General features: G+C 46.0%; 1 long non-coding RNA gene across 1 annotated transcript in view; it reads left to right on the forward strand.

Moving 5' to 3' along the window:
- The window catches only part of LOC138285163 (uncharacterized), a 224,219-nt gene that overhangs the window by 81,742 nt on the left and 119,653 nt on the right, over positions 1-22,824 (forward strand). The window contains exon 2 of the long non-coding RNA XR_011201530.1: positions 16,809-16,937. This is a non-coding gene — a long non-coding RNA (uncharacterized lncRNA). The remainder of the gene's footprint in view (positions 1-16,808; positions 16,938-22,824) is intronic.

Below are 22,824 nucleotides of genomic sequence, written 5' to 3' on the forward strand. Positions count from 1 at the left end.
ACTTGGTGCTGTTAATTTCTGCCTCATTCCTGGGTAGGTATATAGATCTGGACATGTGTGTGAGTATGGCATCTAGGAATGATCTGAAGAATCGTGAGAGTGAACTCTGGGATACCCCACCTGCAACAGCAATCAACCCCTGATAGCTACCCGAGGCCAAGAGATGCAGTGAGCATAGCACTTGAACATGTGTAGGGATGGCGCTGCCGCGCATTGTCTGTCGTTCAAGCTGCAGATTAAGTAGTTCAATTAATGCTAAAATTGCTGCACTGCTCAGTCTATATTTGTCATATATCTCCTCCTCAGTTTGTTGGAATAGTGTCTGCCTGGTTCGGTATATCCTCTCCTGTCTCTGCCTCCTCCTCCCCCTCTGCTGGGTGGCGTGGACTCTCCTCCTCCATGCTATCACATACAGTTCAGCCATTTTGAGTAACCCAGATGCCTTCTGGGTCTCCTTTTATACTTTGGTTCTGGTTACCACCTGCTCTGAATCAGTGGTAATCTGGATGTGCAAAATGGGCTTTTTGCGACTAGTCACAATTTGCGACTGGCTTTTGCATATGGTTTGCGACTCGCAAATTGCGACTTCCTATTTGCGGGTCGCAAAATAAGGTCGCAAATTTGCGAGTCGGTAATGGCTTGCATCGCTATTTGCACTTCGGAAATGGGAATTTTTGCATCCCATTTCGGATTTTGCAAGGTCACAAATAGCGATTCGGGCCACTTGAGACTCACAAATGTTTGCTGCATCTGGCCCCATAACCCCCAATTGCTGAACCATGCTCCTAATTTTTCCCATATTCCACAGGGTCTGTCGAGACAAACACTTCTTTTGCCTCCCTTCCGACTTTCCTTATATTTCCTATTGCCTTATTTATGTTACCACTATTCTTTGGTATGAATACACAACAATTACCACTATTATTTGGTATGAATACACAACAATCCTGATGGATCACGTGTTATACCCCACCATCCTTTGCTAGAATGATGTCTAATGCCATTCTGTTCTGAATTATAACAGCTCTCAGGTCAGTGAGCTCCTCAGTGATGTTTCCCAGAGCTGTCGCTGTGGAATTTGTGTATTTTATATCCTGAATGCATAACTCTGAGTGGTGGCACTATCACTCCCATAATTGCTATGGCCTGATCTATCCAAGAAGGAGTCCTCCTTCTGTGCTTTTTCTGGCGGGCTAGATCTGTTATCTGACTTGTCACACGCGTTATGCGTGGTAAGGCCAGTGCTGGATAGCAGCTACCTCGCCATCCACCCGGTAGACTGAAGTATGCTTAATTACCACATGCAAAGAAAAAAACCCTGGGCCCTGACAGATCCACAGACAACTTTTTAGGGCCAACCCTTATTTTATCTAAGTAGTATAACTGAAGCACTCGCTGGTGCCCACATTTATGTTAACATTGGCATCAGTGAAACCCTCCTCACAATTAGCCATGAGGCAGTCGCCAGAAGGGCGGAGGAACTTCATTATGGGGCACAGGTCCTTATTGATCTCTTTCCTTACAGGTGCCTTGAGCTGCTGCTCTATGAGACTGTTCACCATGTTACATCCCATATACTTGCTGAGTGTGATAGCTGGGTAGTTTATGGTGTTTTGGAAGTGCATGGGCAAATGGGTGCATACATAACAGTCTGGTACGTTTGCTGCCTTTACTTACAGTTTAACCATTTGTACAAATGTGTTGTCAGCGTATATTTCCCTAGTCTCACTCCATGTACCTGTCCCTTATTTCCTTTGTCTCCTAGCATCCCTGTCTCCTTTTACGCTGATGTATTTGCATACAATCCTTCACTTTTATTAATATAATTGTGTTCATCCAGAAATGGTATGTAAATTTTGTCTGCAAACAGTATTAATATAATTGTCTGTATTATCCCTAAAATGGGAGCACAGATGGCAGTCAGCACTGCAGGCCACTTCCTCTTTTTTTTCTTGTTTTTTGGCATTGTCCTTGCTGGAAGCTGTTCCCTTGCAAGTATTGTAGTCAATTATTCCCAGTCTTTTCAAATCAGTAGTTGGTGGTCTATTATTTTCCCATCGGTGGTAGTCTAGAATGTGGAATCAGAGGTTATTTAGCATATAATACTCTTTCAGCTACATCTGTAGATAAATGCAGACAGGAACCACTTGCACCCTGTGTTTTCAAAGGTGTGAAGCACGAGCAGTCCTATGAAGAGTCATCATAGGACCCGCTAGCACCCATTAACCATTGCGACGGTGCAGCACGAGCAGTCCTGTCAGTGTTCCCTTGTCCTGCTCGTGGATCGGAGATTGTATCCCAGCAGTGGTGGTGGAACCCTTGCTGGCTGTTGTAGATCCGTTGGTCCCGCATCCTTTTTGGTGTGGAAGCTGAGTGTCTGGGAAGTTAGCCCCTCACACTTGACTGCTGTAGCTGTTGTCAGAAGGACCTGGTATAGCCCCTTTCACCGGGGCTGTAGACAATGTTGTCTGTTGTGGGCTTTCACCCACACCCAGTCACCTGGCTGCAGTCTGGGATGTGGGGATGTCTCTTCTTCAGGTAAGGCCTGTGGCACCTGGCAGTGAAGATATCGTAGGGTCACAGTTAATTTCTTGCAGTACTGTAACAATAGGTCATCTGTTACTGCTAGTGGCGCCGCTGACATGTGTCCAGGAATGTTCCTGGGGTGACCAAACAGCATCTCATGGTGGCTCAACTTTGTCATTCTGTCAGGGGTGCGTCTCATGCAAAGCAATGCCAATGGCAGCGCATCAATCCAGGAGAGTTCAGTGGATACACAGATCTTCCCTATCTTGTACTTAAGTACCTCGTTCTTCCTTCCAACAGCTTCTGCTGCAGGTGGGTGGCATGCACAGTGCAATTTCTGAGTGACTGCTAGCCCTTTGCGGAGCCCCTATATTACCTGGGAAATTAACCCTTAGCAACCATCTGTGCGTCACAGTTATTGGTGGGATAAGCTTCTGTCCATTTGCTGAAGATGCACACAATGACCAAAACATATCTGAACTTATGTGTGGGGGGCATTTCAATGAAGTCTATTTGTAGGCTTTCAAAGGGTCCATGTGGATGTTTGAAATGGCCCGAGGCAGTGGGTGTACCCTTGCCTGTGTTATACTGAGCACAAATAGTGCACTGTTTATACTAATGTTCTGCATACTGACGACATTTTGAGCTAAACCAACACTGGGAGAACAGATGGATCATTCCATCTTGCCCTAAATGCGAGGGGCTGTGGAAGAGGTGGGCCATGGAGGGGAGCAACATTGATGGCAGGCATATTTTACCATTTGGGGCTACCCAACCCCCCTCCCTGTTTTGTGTGCAACTTTCCCTCTTCCATTACTCTATCTCCTGTTTCCCAGCCTGTTGTTGAACACATTTAGGATCAACATATGTACATTCTTCTTTAGCCAGTGAGGCGGATGTCACCTGCACCATTTAATACTCGCACCCACTTAAGGCTATTCTCCTATCTTCCCTATCAATTAATGCATTACCTGTGAAAACATAGGGCCTGATTACGACCTTGGCGGATGGGATACTCTGTCACAAATACAACGGATATCCTGTCCGCCATGCTTCAATTTCCATTATATTCTATGGAACTTGTAAAACGGTGGGCGGGATATCCATCACGTTTGTGACGGAGTATCCCATCCATCAAGGTTGTAATCAGGCCAATAGTCTTTGGCATAGGTATGAGCTGCACACTTTATAATGTCTATCCATTTTGGTAAAATAAATGCTTGTAACAGTTCTGCAATCAATGATGCATGCTGTATGTGTTGGCCAGCTGAGGTGAGGAATCCCCTCATTGCCCACAACTGGCCAAAGTCATGGTTTACCCAAAAGTGTCTTGGCTGTCTATCTAGATATTTGCTAACCTTCCTTCCACCAGCTTGCAGGCCCTCGTTAGTGCCACTAATTCAGATGCCCAGGAACTTTCTACTGTTGCCAGCCTTCCTCCTTCCAGCAATCGTTTTGCTGTACCCACAGCATAAGCAGCATGCAGTGTCCCATTTTTGTCCCTGATGCATGACCCATCAACAAGCAAGTCCACCTCTGCATGTGGGAGTGGGGTATCTCTGATATCTGGTCTCACTTTTGTGTGTCTATCAACCCCCAGGATGCGGTTGTGGAAGGAGATGTCTGTGGAGGGGTCTTTATGATCACGTTCTGTCAGCAGGAGACACAAGGGGTTCAGTGTGGTGCATCTCTTAATAATGATATGTGGTACCAACAATGTCAGCTCATATTGGGAGAGATGAGCATTTGTGAGGTGTTGTGTTTTTGTGGTAGCCAATGATATGTCCACAGCTTGTGGAACATGCAAAATCAATGTGTGTGCCAGCACATTTTCTGATTTCTCTACCAACAGGGCATTGGAGGCCACCGCCCTCAGACATGATGGGAGTGCTACTGCAACGCGGTCTAGGGTGGTAGAGTAGTATGCTACTAGGCAGTAAAAGGAGGTGTGCTTCTGGGCCAACACTCCCAATGAGCAGCTTCCTTTCTCATGGCAAAATAAGTGAAAGTCCTTAGTGTAGTCTGGAAGTCCTAATGCTGTGCTGCTAACAGCTCTCTTTTCAGTGTTTGGACACTTCCTTGCAGTCCGGGGACCAGGGGTATTTGTCTGGTACTTCCTGGTGGGTGTGGTTCTGGAGTGGGTATGCTACAAGGGAAAAATTTGGGGTCCAGCGTCTTCTATACAGGCCATCCTAGACGGTGAGGCCAGCAGCCGGTCATCAATGTGCTGTACTAGAGTGGAACCTCCAGGTAGCTGTAGGGATGCTAGATCTGATTGTAGAGCATTAGAAAATATGGAAGGGGAATCACAGAAGCCCTTAGCGGTTCTTTCCCATGTTAAACCCCTACAACAGAATTGGAAAGACAAAAGATACTGAGAGTCCCTATGGAGGGGCACAGAGAAGAATGCATTGTGATGTCCAGGACGACAAATGGGTAGCTGTTATTGGGATTCTGGACAAGATGTTAGCTGGATTTGTGACCACTGGGAATGACGGGACCACCACTTTGTTCAGTTCTCGGGGGTCTTGTGTAAATCTGTACACTGGGGCCCCCTCGGCCCCTTAGCTGCCTTCTTCACCGGAAGGATCGGTGTGCTACAGGGGCTGACATGTATGTCCCTCAGTACCCCTTGCTTCAACAGCTCCCGTACCACTGGAGCTATAGCCTCCTCCCACTCCTTTGAGAACTTTTATTGTGGCACTTGTGGTAGTGGTGCCCCGGGGCGTAAAAATACCCGTACCAGGGGGTAATCCAGTACCCGCCCCACATCATTTGCTCCTTGTGCCCAGACCTCGCTAGGGACGGAGTCCTGCAGCTCTGCTGGAATGCCTTGCGCTTTCCCTTGGGGGCCACATCTCATAAATGCCTGTACCATTATTCGATTAGTCTTCCCTTCTAGGAATACTCCCTCAGGTGAGCAGCTGATGGTGCACTGGAACTTGTTTAGGAGATCCCTTCCCATCAAATTAACAGGGCAGTATCGGCTGAATACAAAATGGTGGTTTACAGAAATAGGGCCAACCACAAACTTCAGTGGCCTTGTTAAGTATTCATCAACTGGTTGTCCTGGCATGCCCGAGGCTGTTATTTGTTTTCCTGACAGTGGTGCATCGGGTATGTCTGATGCCTTTAGCTTTGACCTTGACGCCCCTATCCACCAGAAAGGGGACCGTCTTGTTCAATACAGTGCCATCCACATATGGGCCTTCCTGGTCCACTGATATTACTGGGCCCATACAGTATGTTTCTGGGGGTGAGGGTGAACCATTCTCCTCCCTAGTCCAGTGTCCGCCACTGCTCCATGGTGAGGGCAGAGGCTGGGAGACCTGTGACCTATCCTGACGGGGCTGTGTAGTATTAATAGTAGCATCAAATACATCATCAGTGTAGGGTAGGGTGGTGTATTTTATTATTGCCTCTGCTGGCTCCTACCTCTAGGTCCCCTACCTAGGAGGGGGTAGTCTGATTCCAGTGTCCTTGCTGGTTGCAGTGGAAGCATGTTCTGCCTGGAGGGGGCTGAGAGGATGCTCTCTCATTCTCTCCTCATCCCTGTCTTCTATCCCTACCTCTGCCCTGACCAGCGCTATAGAACTTCTCCTGTACCATCATCAACTTGACTTTTTCTCTTTTTATTTTTTCCAGATGTGTCTGGTAGTCTGCGCAATATCTGGCTGCAGCTAGTACCTTGTTTATGGGCTCCCGCTGCCAACATACAAAAGATGTTTGTAGATGCATCTGGATGGGCTGCTGTAGCCCATAAACAAATGTGGTAACAAACGCTGGCATCACCTCACCTAGTGGGTTTTTCATCCTACTGCTCTGCTGGTATAGGTGCAAAAAACAATCATAATAACTATTCACACTCATTTTTCTCCTGCTTTGTATGCATTATTTTTGACCAGTCTACCTTATCTTCCTGCACCTTTCCCATTATGTAATCCATAACCTTTTTCCTTACCTTCTCTACCTCTTCCCGAGTACTACCTCTTTGTCCCTTGGTGGCTCATCTGATGGCCAGGTCATTACTTTCTTGCAATCCTCCACCAGGTCCCTTGGCACTATTATATTGAACAAGGTGTCCACATCTCTCCACAGTAACACTCCCATCGTTATTATTATATTCAGTTCTATGTACCACTTGTGTGGTTCCTCACTCAGTTTTGGAAATTCTTTGGTGAATGACATTAAGTCAGAGCGAGTCCAAGGTACATAAACATAAGATGGTGTGATGGAGTCATTATCCCCTGATGATACCATTGATATCTCTCTGAGGGGCATTATCAGTGCTACATTTGTCAATACTGGGTAGGTGCCGGTCCCTATATGATTAATAACCTGTGCTGTTGTGATGCTCTCCATTCATTCTTTCCACTTCTGTAACTTCTGTACGGCATACTCAAATTTTTCTGTTAACTTGTCATCGTCCCAAGAGTGCAGTTCGCTATCTGTGAAGCTAAGCTGGGAGGTGTCTCAGGCATGTGTTTGTGGTAGAGGGGCTGTACTCTTGATAAGCTGCATGTAGCTGTGGCACACATCAGGACTTTGGTCCAGTAAGCCAGCACACGCTAATGTTAGTATTTCCTCTCTATATGGTCTACTGTAAGTCTCTGTTATATTTGCCAGCATCGCTTACCAGATCTGTCAGTATGGTGCGACACTTGGCACTGTCTGCCCTGAGGATCATTTTCTTTTGCGTTGCGGGAGAGCTGTAAGGCGTGGTGTAGGGGGTTGTCTTTTTAGATTGGAAATGTGATATGCCATCTCTTTTATCCACTGGAATGGTGGTAGTGCCCTGTAAGAACTCATATGTGGCAATCTGAGGGAATTGCATGTCTGGTCTTTTGGCCGTCAACTTGTGCCACTTGTCAAGATAGAGTAGTGCACTGAAGCCCTGTCTATTTGGGACCTGGTGTCCTCATGAATCCAGGGCAGTGCCAGCTGACAAGTATCCAGATCCCTTTTGCTAAATGGGATACCCACGGTGGGAGAAGTATCTTTCCCTAGTTGCGCTGCGCAAATAATTCAGTTGTACTTAGCATGGAGAAACAAAACGTTGACAGGCTGTCCTTATCACTCATACCTTGAGAAACATGGGGGTGCAGACAGTGGATACTACAAGCATTTGAGCACTCATCTACCAACAGCATTTTCAATCTGGTGACATTTCACTTTGTACCAGTTCACTGTAAACATTCACTAGTTGGAAATAGGTAGAGGCCAAAGGTGCTGTTTTACCAGCGTCCTTACACGGCCAGAAAGGGAGATGACAGAAAAGTAGGGAGAGAAGGTAAGAATTTCTACATCCTGGCGTTCTCGCCCAGAGGTGGGGTGCAGCTGTATGAATTAAAGCCCGTTTAATCCAAGGCTAGCAGATCACAGGTGAGGCGACAGGTGATGAACCCTACACGCACTTGCATTTATACAGGTACAATACAAAAAGTGGGTAACTGTCCATGAACTATGCCAGTGCTCCCTACCCTTTGCAGTGGGTATTCTTAACATCCCCGTGGGCTAAATAGTAGCCATGGTATGAGCACAGTGATAAAGCAATTGGTGCATATATTGCAATATGAAAAAATTTATCAATTGCAGATGGCTTTTCATCGGGTGTCATTGCAGTCTGTGTGTGTGTGTGTCAAAATTTCAATAATAAAAAGAAAACACCTTCCTGGTAAGGTACCTTCAGTTTCCTTATAATGTCAATGTACCCCGAAAGTCAACAATAGGTTACTTACCAGAATCATACAAACATCCAATCTACAGGCAAGCAGTCTCAACAGACATTCATTGTCATACAAAATCCAATATTTCAGACACTCCACTGTTAAACACAATCCACTGGTGGTATTCAAAGAAACTTGACATGTATATACATCAAACAATTGTCAAAAGCATCCTGAAATCAAAATGTTCCTCCTGCCATCTCACCCCTTGTTTCCGGGGCCCAGGTGGGTCCTCAGAAACAAACCAGAGCCCCCCTCCTTGGGGTGCAGGTGTCTGGAAAACAGGACCCGAAAGGACCCAATCTGAGGTGGTTACTAGAAAAGTAGCAGAGCACCACCTGCCTGCTCAACTGGGGCAGACACCTACCAACCCCCGGACAGATCACTCTGCCCAATCTCTCCGACTGAAGACACTACTGTCACAGCCCCTCCAGCTGAGACCCTGGACAACCCCACTTGAAGTCCACCAAGACTGTTGTCCCAGCCCCTCCCAACTGAGGACAGAACTGGCACAGCCCCTCTGGCTGTGACCAGGGGCAACAACACCAGCTGACCACACTCAAAGCACAGCCCTGCCAGCCAAAAATATCACCCAAAGAGCGCTGCTCCCTCAAGAAATAAACACAGAGAAACACCACTGCTAACCCAGGAAGAAAGGTGATAGTAAACAATATGTGAAGAGGGAGAAAAGTAAATTAGCACAAAATCCCAGAATCCGACATGTGGTGGACGACCACCAATATAAAATCAAGAGCAGCTGCCGAAGCAGGGGTGGCACGATGGGCATGCCACCAAAGACAAAGAAGAAAGAAAACCAGAAAGAAAACACCGCTCAGGGGAAGGGAGATGGTGAAGATCAGAACAAAAACAGGATCCATGTAACCAACTATACCCCTCAACATTCCACTCGCTTCTTATCTAGATACAGCCAAAGCATATAGATAAAACGAGAGGCGATCAGGAGTTGACAGATACTCACCACAGCACTGGCTCCCCTTCCAGGGAGGGCCACTCCACAGCAGGGAGAGCCACAGAAGCTGGAGGTCCCCCCCAAATAGCTGGAAGCCAGGCAGGGAGACCTACAATCCAAACAGCACCGCATTCTTCTCCAAGATGTTGAACCTTCCTTCAAATCAGGAACAAACCAGAGACCAGCCAGCCATAGAGTATAAAGAAAAACAATTTATTTACATGCACAGAGACTACGGCTTGAGAGGCCAAGTCCAAACAGTCCAAACTAAGGAAGTCGTACATGATCTTTTATTTCTACAAACCACAAGGTGTGTTCATGCATCCCATTAATTCTCAACAATTGCATGTGATCATTTCTCGAACATTGCAGAAAGCATTACTGTTAATCCTTTATATCGCACCAAATAAGGTAAGGTACAGTACAGCAAGGAAGTTACAGAATATAGCCTACGTGTCTCACATTGCAAGGTGGAACTTTCCATCTAACATAGACAACACATACACAGGATAGTATTTTTCTACATACATTTTGTTTCAACTAGCGTGCAATGATATTTCAAGAGGGCTGTCTTGATAGCAAGCCTTGCTTCATGATGCATTCCGAGAAAACAGAAAAGAACATTAAACAAAGTCATATATGTCATGAGCTGTTCAACAAACAGGCCTTTTTATCATTGAGTATCACAGGGTCTAGCAGGCCTAAAATGGAGTCAAGGTAAAATGCAATTCCACACACCTACACAAGCAAACCCATGGGACTGCCCACCAGTGGGAGGGTTCTTTGAGCAGACAGCATCCCTTCTTTTGTGTCCAGGCTGGTGACACTCAAAACACTTACCTGACTTGGCAAATTCTTGGAACTTTCTTGCCTTGAAAGGATCATAATTCTTCCCCTGATGCCCCTTCTCCTTAGAAGTGGCGTGGCTCAGGGCTCCCTTTCCCTGTGCAGGCTTTGGGGACTCTTATGGGGACTCCTGGGACTTTTCATCTTCCTTCCCCTGGGTCTTCCTGTGGGAGGATACCTGTCCTTCCTTTTTCTGATCACCCCCTGGGAGTTTCTGTTTCACGCTGGTTCTTAACCACTCTAATCACCATTAGTTAGAAGGTAATCCTTTATAATCAAAATATATAGCCCCTCATAGGTACTTACCTTGTTACCCTGTATCCAGCCCTCCAGTGTCTTCTGTGAGATGTCTACAAAGTCAACCCAGAATTGGGCAGTGGCCTTCTGGGTGTCCCTGCACTTCATTCTATAGTGCTATGGGGTCAGACCAAACTTCTTGGTGAGACATTTTTATGTTAGGGTAGGAGTCTGTCTCCTCTTCCCCTAGGATCAGGAGCCTATCCCTCCTAGATACTGGAACCAACTCCAAGAGGAGTGAACCCCCGTACTGAGGGTTAACTATTCTCATTCTGAGAGCCCTTTCAAAGGCTGCCAGCCATTTGTCTATGTCATCCCCCTCTTGACATACAGGAAGCACCCCCTTGGGTAACCTGGGACAAAACAAACCATCCCTGGACATCTCAACAACTTCTTGTTCTACTCTTGTCCACTTTTTCTTCTCTAGGACCAACTTTTCTGCCTTTAAAGCTAGATAGGCCAGCTGGGCTTCCAGCTCTCTCTCCCTGAGGGACAAGTTATCTCCTTCTCCCACCTCCCCCAACTAGCTTTGGGCATGGCCCTCATCCCTGACATGTGTATGTCCTCTCTTCTGAAAGGATGGACCTAGTATCCTCCCCCTCATCTCCCACTGGATCTTCCTCAGTGCCTACCTCTTGGGCTTCAGCCCAGGCTGTCAGGGATTTAGTCAACACATTCTACCTGAGGCTAGTGGCTGCAGGCGATCCCCTCTCAGCGCACAACCACACCCTAAGCTGGACTTTTGTGGATGTGGTTAGGCTAGCCAGATCAAACTCCATGGTATCCCCTAAGTTTTGTGTCAAGCAAAAAATCCATTGCAGAAATTGGATCCAGAAATTTAAAAAAATCACAAAAATTGTAAAAAGGAAATTAGTTCAGATTAAAAACTAAAAAACAATTCTTGCAGTAGGACAATTTAGAGGATTTACAATTTGTTTTACTTAAAACTGTAATGTGATATTGATTAAACACAATTACTGGATCCCACCACTGCACACCAAAAATGATGGAAAGTAGATTATTAGTAAGGCCAGGTAAGTACCTACAGTTAGCAATAGGCCACAAACCCCCACTAGGTCCAGTCAGGGTATCAATAAATTAATCCCAGCTCAACCCTTGGTAGCTTGGCAACGAGCAGTAGGCTTAACTTAGGAGACAGATGTGTAAAGCAACTCAAAATCACAAAACAATAAATAAGTAAAACACAAAACGCAATAAAAATGCCGTACCAATTTATAAAACTATATTATATTTTTATCTTTAGAATGACACTAAAACAACAAAACTCCAATAAGGAGAACCAGAGAAATGAATTGTTAAAAGTATTGTTTTTTAGAGAATTGAAACCAAAAGCGCCAATCTGGACAAATGGTCGCACTCGACCGAGGCAAAGTCAAAATTTGAGGTTAAGCACAATGAAACCCTGCTTGGCTACAGTGAGTGGGAGGCCTCTGTTAAAGTTTCACCTTCAGACTTAGGGCCCCATTATGAGTTTGGCAGACGGAAAACTCCGTTCACCAAACTCCCGACAGGGTGGCTGCTGCCTACACGGTGGCCTCCCCACCGGAGCAATTATGGGTTTCCTACTAGGTCAGCAGGCAGAAACATATGTTTCTGCCTGCTGGCCTAGTGGGAAACAGGCTACAGCATTGTCTCAGGCTCAAAATCAAGCCAGTGGCATTGCTGTCGCCTGCAGGGTGCACCAGCACCCTCGCAATGCAGACAGTGAACATTGCGAGGGTGCTGGGCAGGGGGACCACTGCACTGCCCATGCCAAGTGCATTAGCAGTGCAGGGGCCCCCCTGTGCCCCCTGCACCTGTTATCGATCAGCCTTTTCATGGCGGTGGTACTACAGTGAAACTGCTGGTGCAGAACAACGTCGTAATTCCCAGGGCAGCACTGATTGCTGTATTAGGAACTCTGCCACTTCCAGACTGCTGGAATCCAAGACCCTGGTGGAGCTGGAGGTTCCCTGGTGGTCTGACTGCCAGGGTTGTCATGTGGCAATCGGAACACTTCATTGGTGGTGGTCCAGACTGCCACCATGAGTGTGGCGGTCCATAGACCACCATATTCCTAATGAGGCCCTTAGTCTTTTTCTTGAAGATTTTCTGGACTGGGATGAAGCCACAAGTTGAATCCGATCTTCCTCGAGCCCTCTTCCGATAAGTGTCACAGGAGAGCTCAGTCAATGATTCTACGTTTGGACCTAGATGATTTTTCATGACAAAAGTCTTCATTCGGAACCAACTTGAAATTGAAGCTGACCTCCCTGGAACCCTCCTCGGATCCAGTGCGTGGGAAGCCTCAGTCAACTTTTTACGTTCGGGCTTAGAAATGTTTTTTGAGCTTTTTCTCTCCGGTGTTGGACGACCCTCCATAGCAAGTCGATTTTGAGTTGACATCATTGTCGGATTGCCTTTCCACGAGCCCCTGGAAAATTCCTGGAAGTCTGGGACTCTGGAGCTTTTCATCAGGAGGAACCTGTAAGTCAGTCTGGTCAGAAATGGTCGACGTAAGCTGGCTTGACTCACAATGTCGGGTTTGTCCCCTTATGGAGCTTTTTTCCAAAGTTGCTCCAAACTTCTCTAAACTTTTAGTTCTTCTTCCAAATGTTCCTCCAAGGGGTTCACAGCTCACCCCAAGATTCCAGAAGCTCTGAGTTGCTCATTGAGGGTTCGTACTGCAACTCACAGAATGCACCTGGCTTAAATCCAAAAATGCCCACTGGTCACTTGTCAGTTGGTCAGTTTATTCAGGGTACTCTGGTCAGCTATTTTCTACCTATACTTTTATTTCTCCTTCTATTTGCTTTTTTTATGTGTGCTGCATTCTCCAGCACACAAAGAGCAAAAGGCCATTAATGATTGTTTATGTGCCCTGACGGTGTCCCTTCCTGGATATAAACAATCATTCAATAATGATGATTGACTACTTGTGTGTGTGATGTACTCTGCAGGACACATAGAACTGCCAAATTGCCATTTTAGGTTGTTATGTGCAAAAAGGCACACCTTCCTGCACATAAAGAATCATTGCCGTTAATGCAGACAGCCTTGCACTATGGTGCAAGGATCCCTACATTGGCAGCTAATTTAGTGCCAGCACTAGGGAAAACACAGAAGTGCTCCATATTTTCGTAAATACGGCACATCCCTGCATTTCAGAACGGATGCGGCGCTGCCTAATTTTCTTAGCATGCACACTAGAACCATAAGTAGATTTGAAGAACAAACAGAAAAAACAGCTTGTGTTCAGACTTCCTGTACTCTTTGGCACTGATCCAGGGAGGTGGTAGCTGCCTACAGGTATACTGATAGGATGATAGCAGCAAATCAGGGATATCCTCCAAAAGGAGATTATTCTTAATGACCCTCTAAAAGACCCATCAGAATTGCTGAGTGAGTATATTGTTTCAGATTTAGCAAGCAAGATTATGTGGACAGATTATGTGGATACAACAAAGTAAATGTGCATAGGTACAGTCTGGCAGACAGGGGCGTAGCTTAGTCAGTGAGATTTTTGGGGTATGAATCACACAGTTCTCAAATAAAAAGCCTTTGGCTGCAGGTTGGAGGGGTGAGATGTCCAAGGTTCAGGTGGACTGTTTCATAAACAGTAATAATTTTCTTTTGATGGGATTCTGTCTATAGTGGCACAGTGGGCGAGGACCAATGGGTTGGAATGCTAACCTGAGAGATTGCCACTGGTTAGCCTATTTACAATATCTTTTGGGTGTCTGATTGCTAGTAGTATGTCTGGAAACTGTAGAATGGGGCAGTGCTCCAGGCCCACAACTGCAATTGTTTGTGAATTACAAAAAGTAGTAAATTTGATTCCATTCAAGGAGTACTTCTACGGATGCATCCCTACTGTGTTTTTAATAAATCCTGTCACTATATATATTTAAGACAGTAATCCAAAAAATGAATACGCTAAAACTTCCTACTGAAATGTGAGCAATGAGAAAAACCAACACAGTCCTGGCTGCTCCAATTCAAGGCCCCTAGACTAAACTACCAGACCCTGTCACACCGCATTCACCCCCACTATAGCTTTGTCCTGTCCGTCCTGCCTGGGTCTTCCTGGGAACTCATGATTGCGGTACAACACACACTGCCTGGAGTCCCTTCCACGGGATTACTTATTTCAAATGTATTTTAACAGCGTGCACTATTCCTAATCTCTGCTAGAAGCATTGATGGTAGAGTTATCAAATCAGTGCATTTGGGCAAGGCTCTATGTTTGGCAGAGAGGCAAATAGAGGAGAGAATGAAGGGAAATTAATTAGGTTGAGTAGAGCCAAAGCCAAGCCGAGGGTCTGGTTTGCCTGTAAGATTCTTTGAGCAAGCCAAGCCACGAAAACATTTGGCATGAATATCATGAAGCAAACATAATGTCAAAATATACAATCCAGTCGAAATTCAAAAACGTTATTTCTTTATCATGCGGAAGCAATTCACCTTAGTACAACAAATCATATCACTGTGTAGATAGACATTTATCAAGTGATTTTAAAAATATTAATTCCTTGCCCCCAACAACAATGACAGCAATACCATTAGTGAGCTAAAAGGCAAGTCAGAAGTCTTGTAAACCCTCAATGTGGCCTAGATTCTTACTATAGATGGATACTTAAGTATGTAAAAGTGCGCTCATGTTTGATAATAAAGAAAGAAGAGGCTCTGTGAAATAAGATTTTTGCCCAGTATCACACATTTTGGATAGTAATGGAAACTGGTATTGAGTGCAGGATATCTGTTTTTTACCTTTTGAAATTCAGCCACCAGGAATATCTCTCTCTCTCTCCACATTTTTTGTTTATATTAAAAAATGTTCATTTATGTAGATTTTGATGTGTCCATATATGTGGTGTTGTAGAATGTTCTATATATGAGCTACTCTCCACCTAATCTTAAGAACTACATAATAGTATATAACAGTATTTATTTGACTACTTCTATTCCAGGGGATCCTCATCAATAGTCATAAACATTGAATATTCCCGCCCTTGTGCGGGGACCCCGGAGCATATATAAAATACACATATATAAAGTATGAAATATGTACGAAAAATATATATAGCATTTTTAGTAGAGAAATGTTCATACTAAACTCATATATACATGTGTTAAACAGCAATGCAGACTATAACCATAAACACGCAAAAATGCTTTATTTCTATGGAGTTTTTTTTTTTTTTAATTGTTCTCAAAATTACAATAAGAGAAAAATATCTACCAAAACCACACCACTGAGCCTAGGGAAATCAGCAGTAGTAATCATCGGAGAAAAAAGATAAAAAACTACATTGAAAAACACTAGAGCATTCTTAGCCAATAGGCTGCATGCAGGTTAACACAGGAGAACCATAAAAACTTTGGCACCGTGCCTTTAAGACTCTGAGCACCTCCAGTATCCCACCATGCCTCAGTGGTGAAGGAGAGGTGACAGTTGGTTCACAGTTAGGTCAGTACTTTTTTACGGTGACAAGCTGTGTAGCCGATTCAAAAGATAGTGTGTCCTGCACTTCTAGGAGACGTGCATCCGGGGAGGAGGGTGGGTTGTTTATGACTTTGATGAGGATACCCCTGGAAGAGAACTAGGATTTACAGGTAATTAACTTATCCTTCTCTTCCAGGGGATCCTCATCAATAGTCATAAACATTGAATAGATAAGCAAGCCCATCCCTTGACTCTTCGGACTGTCCAATAGAAGTGCAGGAATAGACATGTATCATGCAAACAAATTTCTCAGAGAGGCTTGCCCAACTTGGGCGTCTGCTCTTGCATCTGAGTCCAAACAGTAATGTCTAGTAAATGTATGTACAGACTTCAATGTATATTCAATGTTTATGACTTTGATGAGGTTACCCCTGGAAGAGAACTAGAATTTACAGGTAAGTAACTTATCCTTCTTTGCACTCCTTCACAGTAAAGTATGTGGACATGTGTGCCCACAGTTTCAAAAACAGGACATTTATTAATTTATGGTGGAACCATGCTTGTAATGAACAGGGTTCATCATTTAAGGGTTAAATCTTAATTTGTGGCCCTTACATAAGTAGATTTTGTTTTGCATCAGAGTATGCTTGCATTTACTGTCCTTACTGCTGTTACTGCCCTTATTTCAAAGTCCTTATTTCAAAGTACCAGGTCTGCTTTCTCTGTACACTTTTGTGTGTGAACTGTGGTTAGACTGATGTTAGGGGTGTTACCCCCCTTATTTTGCTAATACACTTCACATCTCCTTGAGGTACAATACATGAAGGTGAATGGACTTTAGATTTTGCTCATCAATATAAAAGTTTAGTGAAGCAAGTGGTGTAGGTATATCATTGTAGGAAGCAAACAATGCATAGCAAAGAGATTTTGGGGCAGAGTAGAGTTCTTTGTAGAGACTACTACTAATAATTGTCTTCTTTATCTTTCCTCCTTTCAGGAGAACCTAAGAGAGCCAAATCGGGCAAGAGGGAGAAAGTCATCAGCAGCATGGCTAGAGAATGACTTGAGCCCAAGCAGGCGATGGTGCTGGGGAAGATGCCTCTACCACCACTGCCCTCTGGTGCTGGTAAGTGATGGTTATTATTTGTTTCTTACCTGAGGTATCTTGGATTGTTTTAATTTTCATTGTCTCCACATATTTCCTCATGTTTTCTATATTCCCTGTCTCCACAATTGATTTCCTCCTGTCTTTAGCTTTTTTCCACACCTCATTGTTGCGGTGGCTGTGGAAAAACTGGACTGATTGCAGAACCCCATATCTTTCTGCCCCCATTTTACACTCATACTGATGTTTTCCTGACTCTGATGGTGCCCTGGGCACTGGCAAACAGTCCCAGAGCCTGTGTTCAGATTAAAATGATATATGTAAATTAGGCTAATTATAATTGGCTGTGCCAACCTACCTATAAATCCCTAGTATATGGAAGAACATTTAGGTTTAGGGGCCCCAGCATATGTAGTAAACCCACAGGTGCACTGCTGTGGTGCCCAGTCTCATTTTAAAAGCAGGCCTGCATTGCTGTCTACTTTTAAGTTAAAGTTAACCCCATATTTGACTTTGGAATTAAAAGTACTTCCAAAGCCCTGAACTACCTTATTTTTACATATAGTTCACCCCTAATGTATGCCCTACGTGTCCCCAGGGTTGGGTGCAGTGTAACTATAAGCAAGAACTTTATAAACAAAGTTTTATCAGCCGTGGTGGGGGAAAAAAGCCAAATTCATGTTTCCCCATTATGGTGAATTTGCTCCATAAGCTAACATGGAGAGACTTTATTTTAAAATAATAAAATCTTATTTTCCATAGGAAGGAACTAAAATGGCAAGTTTAGTATTTAATTGAAAGTTATAATAATTCCAACAACTTGCCATTGTTGAATTTTATTATAACTTGTACATGGAAAGAGTTTTAGAACTCTTTCTAAAAGTTACCAGTTTCAGCCCTGCAGTGGCCTGGGCTGAAACAAAGGAAGCATCTGGTGGGAGTGGATCTGCCTTAGCAGATGGTAGAAGAGAATGGGGGAGAGCAGCCAAACTTTGCTTCAAAGTAGGGAAGGACATTTGGGACAGCAACTCTGCCTCCCCCATTTCCTGCAACCCCGCCCAGGTGCCACCTGATTGCATTAAGGAAGGGTGTGTTAAGGGAAACCTAGCCACACCAGTGGGTGGGCTCAACCAGATCTAAACTCTAACATTTAATTTGTACCATCCTGGATTTTGAAGGAATGTTGCCTCCTGGGATTGATTTTTGCCATACTTCTAAGGACTTGGTCACCCAAGAGGGTGATTGCCTGCACGTGATTGGACAGGAGCACCCCACTGCTTCCACTTCAGGAGCAAGGATACAATTGGCAGAACTGTACCCCACCTCAGATCCCTAGTGGAAAAAGACAAGAAGAAGAAGGACAGCCCTGCTGGACACCTGTCCTGCAAGTGGCCCCTGCACTGCACCAGCTGCGCACTTTGGGCTTCAACAAGAAAAGTATTTCACCTGAATTCTACAACTCCAAGAAGCAACTCACTGTAAGCTGCAGATAGAAAGGAGCTGATGAGAGTCCCCTGCATCATGCCCTGCAGAAATTGACCAGCTGACAAGTGTAATTTTTGGATTTGAACCAGGTGCATTCTGGGAGTTGGAGTCCTAACCCCCAAGGAGCAACTCAGAGCTTTTAGAACCTTGAGATGAGCTGTTGACACCTGAAGGACCTTAAAAGTACTTCTGGAAAAAGATCCAGAAGTTTGGAGCAACTTGGAAAAAAGCTCCACAAGTGGACTGACTCGACGTCATGAGTCAAGCCGGCCAACGTGGACACGACCCAGCCTGCAGGTTCATCTCGCTGAAAAGCTCAGGAGCCCCAGACTTCCAGGATTTCACTGGGGGCTCATGGAAAGGCAACCTGATGACATTGCATTGAAATCAGCTTGCTGAGCAGGGTCATCCAACATCGGGGAAGGAAAGCTCTGAAAAAGTGTGAGGGTAAACTTTTTACCAAGGCCTCCAGCACACTGTATCCAAGGAGGGCTCCAGCAAGGTCAAATTCAACTTTGGCTTGGTCCCAGATGAAGATTTCCATTCTGAAGTCTACGTCTAAATCTGAATCGAGGGCTCCCATGATGTGTATCCGAAGAGGGCTCCACCGAGGTCGGCCTCAGCTTTTGACTTCGTCCCGGACGGTTAGAGATCTTCAATAATTCTTCTACGTCCAAAGGTAAAACTTTGACCGAGGCCTCCCGCCCAGTGTAGGCGAGCAGGGCTCCATCGTGGTTGGACTTTAACTTTGCCCCGGTGACGTGTGACCAAATGCCCAGATCAGTGTTTTTGTTTTCTAAGAGCTAGAAAACATTTAGGCCCTCTTTATGACATTGGCGGTAAGTACCGCTTACCTCCATGCTGACTGCAGCGAACATACTGCTGCCGCAGCGGATTACCACCACCGATATTATGACCCACACATAGCAATCCGTCATTATACAGCCACACACACAAGTCCGCCAGCCCAATGGTCAGTGACAAACTGGCGGTAGCAAAACCCACAGATTTACACCAACAGAACTACGCCCACAGCATTATGACACAAGGAATCACCGCAGCGGACATTCAATGGCACTAAACCATTGGTGGTACATACCACCACACTCAAAATACACACACACAAACAAAACAACACCACATTGGACAATTTGAATAACACACACCTGACCCACATACACACACCACACCCACTCACCCACACCACTATAAAACACCCACCCACATTATCCACAATCCCTTACGAATACAAACAATTGCCACAAGAGAGATAGCAAGACCACAGACAAGACCACAGCCACACACCACCATCACCTATATACCATCCACACACCTTACATCACACACCACAATACATACCTCACACACCATCACCCTCACCACTCACACTACACCCATGGCACCACAACAACACCCAGGTTCTCAGAGGAGGAGCTAAGGGTCATGGTGGAGGAAATCATCTGAGTAGAGCCACAGCTATTCGGATCGCAGGTGCAGCAGACATACATTGCTAGGAAGATGGAGCTATGGCGGAGAATCGTGGACAGGGTCAATGCCATGGGACAACACCCCAGAACAAGGGATGACATCATGAAGAGGTGGAACGACCTACGGGGGAAAGTGCGTTCCACAGCTGCAAGAAACCAAATAGCTGTACAGAGAACTGGTGGTGGACCCCCACCTCCTTCCCCACAACTAACAACATGGGAGGAGCAAATACTGGCAATCATGAATCCTAAGGGCCTGGCAGGAGCAGGAGGAGAACTGGAGTCTGGTAAGTCAACTTTCTATTACTATCACCCCCCACCTGCATGCCATCACAAACCCCCACCCTTACCCTCACTCCATCACTCCACCACCTCACACACACCCCACCATCACAACCCACCCATCCCAATACCTAGCCCTGCATGTAACACAAATGCACGGACCCTCATCACAGACCTGCATGGACACCCAGCACTAAAGCATGTATACTAGAGAGAATTACCTAGCCCACAAAATAACTACTCACACAAGGCAAAGCTGACAGGGCAATAACAACCATGGAGGGCAACACATCCATGCACAAGATGACACACACACAAACAATAACACTGCTTTTACATCCCCACAGGTCCCCCACCCAATGTCACCGGAGAGGAGGTGCCAGCAACATCCAGTCCCCCCACAGAAGAGGCCCACAGTGATGACAGCAGCTGTCTGGATGACCAACCTGGCCCATCAGGGATTTCCGGACAGTCAGTACCACAGGCACAGTCCCATACCCCCACAGAGCCTCCCCCCTCAGGAAACACCAGCACAGTACCCACCCAGCGGGCCCATACCTCTGTACCCAGGACATGTCAATCAGCAGTGCGTTCATCACTACAGGGACCCCAGGCCACCCCACAAACACAGGATGATCAGGGAGCCGGGGTCAGTGGCAGTAGGCACACTGTTCAGGGGACCAAGGCACAGGATAACAGGGAAGATGAGAGGACTGCTGTGCAACAGTCGGAGGACAGGCCCAGAGAACCAACTCTTGAGGAGGCACTCACCAAGATCCTGGAAGCATACCACCATTCCCAGCAGATGATGGGCCAGATACTGGACAAGTTGCAGGAGACCCAGCGGCTGCAGGAGTGACAGTACCTGGGGATCAGGGAGGACTTGAAGGACATCAACACCACCCTGGGCACCATTCCAGGGGTGCTGGCAGACATGCCCAATGCCATGAGGGAGGCAGTGGCACACCAGCAGGCTCCTGACACTAGCCAAACCGATGAACAGCCTTCCACCTCCGCTGCCGCTAGAGGACAGGAGGCCCCACCACAGGAACAACAGGCCACCAGCACCCCACCCCCTGCAGAAGGAGAACCACCCCACAAACGGTCCCTGCGATCCAGGCAGGAGCCAGAGAACATTGCCAAGACCCCCGCCAGGAAATAAGACTCTCCTGAATGTCACCCTTGTGTCCCACTCTGTCACCCTGTCTTCCTTGAGCTGCCATTGCTCCCCCTCCTATGCCCCCTTCGACAATGCACTTGTGAGACAAATAGACTGGACTCTATCCTGGACATTCCTCCATCATCACCCGAGCCCATTGCACATCCCCCACAAATCATTTGCACTTAAATAAACACCACTTGAATAAATACAAGTATGGAGTCTGTCAAATGATTGAAATATGTATTTGTTTAACAAGCTTTAAACACTGCAATACAACTGTACAGTAATGTATATATAGGAATGACCTGTAGTTGGCTGCAGTCAACACACCAGGAGAGATAGTGGGGCACGAATATCTGAAAATAGAGATGCCAAAGTGTAGGAAGTTGGCTCTGTATGTGCTATTTCAAAGTAAGGAATAGCATGCACAGAGTCCAAGGGTTCCCCTTAGAGGTAAAATAGTGGTAAAAATAGATAATACTAATGCTCTATTTTGTGGTAGTGTGGTCGAGCAGTAGGCTTATCCAAGGAGTAGTGTTAAGCATTTGTTGTACATACACATAGACAATAAATGAGGTACACACACTCAGAGACAAATCCAGCCAATAGGTTTTGTTATAGAAAAATATATTTTCTTAGTTTATTTTAAGAACCACAGGTTCAAATTTAACATGTAATATCTTGTTTGAAAGGTATTGCAGGTAAGTACATTAGGAACTTTGAATCATTTCAATTGCATGTATACTTTTCAAGTTATTGACAAATAGCTACTTTAAAAGTGGACACAGTGCAATTTTCACAGTTCCTGGGGGAGGTAAGTTTTTGTTAGTTTTACCAGGTAAGTACGACACTTACAGGGTTCAGTTCTTGGTCCAAGGTAGCCCACCGTTGGGGGTTCAGAGCAACCCCAAAGTTACCACACCAGCAGCTCAGGGCCGGTCAGGTGCAGAGTTCAAAGTGGTGCCCAAAACGCATAGGCTAGAATGGAGAGAAGGGGGTGCCCCGGGTCCGGTCTGCTTGCAGGTAAGTACCCGCGTCTTCGGAGGGCAGACCAGGGGGGTTTTGAAGGGCACCGGGGGGGACACAAGCCCACACAGAAATTTCACCCTCAGCAGCGCGGGGGCGGCCGGGTGCAGTGTAGAAACAAGCGTCGGGTTTGCAATGTTAGTCTATGAGAGATCAACGGATCTCTTCAGCGCTGCAGGCAGGCAAGGGGGGGCTTCCTCGGGGAAACCTCCACTTGGGCAAGGGAGAGGGACTCCTGGGGGTCACTTCTGCAGTGAAAGTCCGGTCCTTCAGGTCCTGGGGGCTGCGGGTGCAGGGTCTTTTCCAGGCGTCGGGACTTAGGTTTCAGAGAGTCGCGGTCAAGGGAAGCCTCGGGATTCCCTCTGCAGGCGGCGCTGTGTGGGCTCAGGGGGGACAGGTTTTGGTACTCACAGTCGGAGAGTAGTCCGGGGGTCCTCCCTGAGGTGTTGGTTCTCCACCAGCCGAG

The sequence above is a fragment of the Pleurodeles waltl genome, chromosome 1_1, assembly GCF_031143425.1.
Source record: "Pleurodeles waltl isolate 20211129_DDA chromosome 1_1, aPleWal1.hap1.20221129, whole genome shotgun sequence".
Taxonomy (NCBI): Eukaryota; Metazoa; Chordata; class Amphibia; order Caudata; family Salamandridae; genus Pleurodeles; species Pleurodeles waltl.